Raw genomic sequence first — 5,000 nt, 5'->3', positions numbered from 1 at the left:
GCGCTGCGTAACTGTCTCGTGCACAAACCAAGCGACAATGGCTGTCCTCACGACCTCTCCTCCTCCCCCGCGGCCTCTGTGACAGGTGAAATATCTCGGTCATACGCGCATTGTTGGTATGTGTGGGTAGGTGGGTGGGGGGATGGGTGTGTGCGTGCGTGTGTGTGTGTGTGTGTGTGTGTGTGTGTGTGTGTGTGTGTGTGTGTGTGTGTGTGCGTGCGTGCATGCGTGCGTGTGCATGTATGTGTATTGAGAGTAAGTGGGGGTGACTGGAAGACGCATCGACGCGCTTCTCACTTCATCTCTCGGAGGGAGGGGGAAGGAGGGAGCGGGGGGGGGGGGGGAGAACATGTCACCAAGGGTTTCTCGTTGACACCATCCAAGTGATAGTGATGACGTGGCCTTCGTCATCATCACCATCATCGCCAGAGCCTGACCGTCTGACTTCACCATCGCCGTCACGTTATCTCTCAGTGAACACGGTAAACGCGCAGAGAAATGTTGTGATTTAAGCTCTGTCGGTTATTGTTCTCTCTCGCTTGTGGTTCCTCCTTTTTGCATGGTCCTCGTTTTTGCACGCGGCGGAAGCAATTGCAAGAGATATGTATCCTGGACCTCGAGAATGGCTCTTTCTCTGTCTCTCTGAACGGCTGTCTCTCTCTCTCTCTCTCTCTCTCTCTCTCTCTCTCTCTCTCTCTCTCTCTCTCTCTCTCTCTCTCTCTCTCTCTCTCTCTCTCTCTCTCTCTCTCCTCTCTCTCTCTCTCTCTCTCTCTCTCTCTCTCTCTCTTCTCTCTCTCTCTCTCTCTCTCTCTCTCTCTCTCTCTCCTCTCCTCTCTCTCTCCTCTCTCTCTCTCTCTCTCTCTCTCTCTCTCTCTCTCTCTCTCTCTCTCTCTCTCTCTCTCATCTCTCTCCTCCCTTCTACCCTTCTCTCATCTCCCTCCCTTCACCCTGCCCCTTCCCCCATTCTTCCATGCACCCTTTACCACTCATATCCCCCCTATGTATCTCAGGGCGTCGACGTCCCCGGCCACACAGGGAGGGGAGGACGGAGAATAAGAGCGATCCCCCCCACCTTAACTTATTAAACAGCGTCCATATCTGGCTCTCTTTACGTACGCTCTCTTTTGTGCCGCTGGATGGTCGTTGTGGCTGTCAGGACCCAGTCTGCTGCTGACGTTGGCAGAGTCGGGCGGTGCCTGTCGTAACGGCTGTCATCTTTGCAATTGCATTTCCGGGATTTTTTTTTTTTTTTTTTTTTTTTTTTTTTTTTTTTTTTTTTTTTTTGTATTCGCTTTAATTTTTCTCTCTCTTGTACCTATATTTATTTTTATTTTTTTTCATTTACATGTTTGCCTTTATCGTTCTATTTCTTTTTTTTCTGTTTTTTTTTTATGTATCTACATACTTTTTTTTCCCTTTTTATATTTACCGAGATTGGATGCTGGTTTATTAAGCTCGTGGATCTTTAATATCTCCTTTTGCGTGTACGATGCTGTGAAGCTAGATTATCTGCTCCGAGCACCCGGGCACAAGGCTGGCGTTGGAAGGCCAAGAGCGCCTGTTATTTTCAAGCCCCGTGTCATCCTCTTTCTGTCTGTCTGTCTGTCTGTATTTTTACTGCCTCTTTCCTCTCTTTGTCCATAATCTCCCATGTATGTCTGTCTGTCTCTGTTTCTCTCTCTATTTGTCTCTCTCTCTCTCTCTCTTTCTCCCTCTTCCTCTCTCTCTCTCTCCCTCCCTCCTTCCCTCCCTCTTTCTCCCTCCCTCCCTCCTTCTCTCCCTCTATTTTCTCTCTCCTTCCTATTTGATATTTTCTGTTCTTCTCTCTTCTCGTTTTCACCCTTTCTCTTCTCTTATCGTATCGTCTCTTTCCGCTCCCTGACTTTCGGTGTTGTAATCCGAAGTAAATGCTGAAATCATGATACCTTTACCAGGATTGTAATTGTATTCAAAATGTTTCCTCGCTGCGTGTCTGTTTATTTCTGTTCGTCTGTGTGTGTGTGTGTTTATGTCTGCGTTATACATGCAAATGCAATGCATTAATAATTATTCCAATTACCGTCGTTGTATAATGTATTATCATACCTTTCTTCTTATTCCTGTTCATCAAAGATTCACGTCTGCTCTGCCTCGTAGGACCACTTCGTCAGAGCGGTCAGCTGACCCTGCCGGCATGTGCACAGGGCCTCCGTATGCATATCAACGACATTGTGTTAACTCTGCGTCTTCACTTTTTATTTTTATATTTTTGTATGGTGTTCACAAGAGTATAAAGTTCCGACAGCTGAGAGAGAAACGCAGACGTCGTGTGTGTCTTCTGTCTGTATCTAATGATTTTTGGAGTTAGCGACTTGGCTGGCTGGAGGTAATCTTCGCGCAGATTACCATGCTGTCAGTCATCCTACCAGCGCCATATATATATATATATATATATATATATATATATATATATATATAATATATATATATATATATATATATATATATATATATATATATATGTATTTATATATATTTATGTGTGTGTGTGTGTGTGTGTGTGTGTGTGTGTGTGTGTGTGTGTGTGTGTGTGTGTGTGTGTGTACACACATGCATGCACACACACACACACACACACACACACACACACACACACACACACACACACACACACACACACACACACACACATATTTATACACTCACACACACACACACACACACACACACACACACACACACACACACACATATATATATATATATATATATATATATATATATATATATATATATATATATATATATATATATATATATATATATAATTATACATATAAATACACACGCGCGTATTCCATTTCGAAAATACGTGTGCGCGCATATGTTCTCGTGTGCGTGTGCAGGTGTGTGTATGTATCTGTGCCCCAACACAACGATATATAAAGTATCCCAAGCGAACTCAACCCTCGTCAGTAACGTGAGGAAGACGTTAACAGCACACTAAAATAAGTATTAAGAAGGGAGAAATCCGAGAAGGGCGAGGGGAGGAGAGGAAGAGGAGGAGGAAGAGGCGGAGGAGGAGGAGGAGGAGAGGAAGAGGCGGAGAAGAAGAGGAAGAGGAAGATAGAGAGGCGGTACAGGAAAAGGAAGATAATGGGGTAAAGGAGGCGGAGGAGAAGATGGCAGAAGAGGAAGCGGAACAGAGCAGGAGGAGGAGGAAAAAAAAGAGAGTTTGACTAAGGAGAAACAGAAAGAGGAGAGGGAGAAGGGGATGACTAAGAAGCAGAAATAGGAGATAAAGAAGAAGAAGGAATATAATAATAAGGATACTGACCAAGGAGAGACAAAAGGACTAGAAGAGAAAGAAGGAGGAGGAGGAAAAAGAAGGACATTGAGTAAAAAGGAGAGAGCGAAGGAGGAGGAGAGGAACAAGGAAGAGGAGGGAGGAAAGAAAAAGCCCTAACGCGCTCTCGCCCTCTCCTCGCTCTCGGTCCTGATGGAGGACTGAAGGGGACGAAGGGGAGGAGCAGGCGACAGCAGATAAACGAGGAGGAGAGGAGGGAGAAATAGTTGTGTAAGTAGTAGTAATAGTAGAAGGAAGGGAAGAAGGCGGACAGGACTGAGGGTTGGGATGATAATGATAATGGTAATGAGCGTTGTTAGCACGTTGCTTTTATTTAGGTTACGTGTTGGTATTGCTTTATTATTGTCACTATTGTTTTATTATTGTTATTGTTGTCATTATTATTATTGTTTTTTTATTATTATCGTTATTATTTTCATTATTAATTGTTATTATTATATTTATTATTATTATTATTATTATTATTATTATTATTATTATTATTATTATTGTTTCTATTTTCATCATTAATTATTAATTTTGTTATCATCATCATCATCTTCATCATTGTTGTTGTTGTTACAATTACTATTATTCTTATTATCTTTAAAAATCAAAAGTATAATGATAAAGAGGATTATGATAATAATAATGATAATAACTGTAATGATAGTAACGACAATGGATAACAATAATGATAATAAGAATTATTCTTATTGTTATTATCATCAACATTATTATCATAATGATAATACAAACATATCAATAAAAGTTATAAGTGCCAGGAGGTCTCAAATTATTATCATTATTATCACTAGTAGTACCACAGCTGTGGCAATGATGATAACAGCAATAACAGTACAGATAATAATAATAATAATTAGAACAAGAACCGCGCCGGCGATAGAATACAGAAATAATAATAAAAATAGTTTGTTTTCCTTGTCAGAGCAAGACGATGGTGAACAGAAATAAACATATTTTTAAGGATGTAGAAGGGGAAAAAACAATTAAGGAAGCAGATAAAACAAATGTAATCAGGCATAAACAGGGAAGTAAGCAGGCCCACAAGCATGCAAGAGAGCAGACAAAGAAGCAAGCAAACACACAAACAAATAAGGAAGTAAGCAGGAGCGCAGAAGATAAAGACACACAAACAGACAAACCAGGAAGAACAAAAACGGAACAAGTTAGCAGGCAATCATGTAAAGAGACAAACGAGCAAAGTAAACAAGGAGACGCAGACACGGAAATGAATACTTACTCAGACAAAGCAACAAGCAAACAAGCAGAGAGAGACACAGAGGTGATGAGCGGCGGGGCACAGATCCGAGAATTTGTTTGTTCGTCTCTCGAAACTATGAACCTACGATCGTTTAACTTTTTAACAAATTTTATTACGCGAAGTTTGCGACATTCAATTAGTCGGCGGTATAATAAGGTGGCAAGGTGTACCCGCTTCGCCTGTTTGCGCTTCGAATGTTCGAGGAGAGAGATTATTAAAGAATGGCGAAAGGGAGGTGGGAGGAGACAGAGGGAGGGGAGAGAGAGACAGAGGGAGGGGAGAGAGAGACAGAGGGAGGGGGAGAGAGAGACAGAGGGAGGGGGAGAGAGAGACAGAGGGAGGGGAGAGAGAGACAGAGGGAGGGGAGAGAGAGACAGAGGGGGGAGGAAG

General features: G+C 42.3%; 1 protein-coding gene across 2 annotated transcripts in view; it reads left to right on the top strand.

The window, feature by feature from the left end:
* Positions 1-5,000, top strand: part of LOC119578812 (leucine-rich repeat neuronal protein 3-like) — a 65,426-nt gene that overhangs the window by 42,807 nt on the left and 17,619 nt on the right. The window lies entirely within an intron of this gene.

Source organism: Penaeus monodon, chromosome 11, assembly GCF_015228065.2.
Source record: "Penaeus monodon isolate SGIC_2016 chromosome 11, NSTDA_Pmon_1, whole genome shotgun sequence".
NCBI lineage: Eukaryota > Metazoa > Arthropoda > Malacostraca > Decapoda > Penaeidae > Penaeus > Penaeus monodon.
Note: the sequence above shows the minus strand (reverse complement) of the source record. Positions and strands in the feature narration are given on the sequence as shown.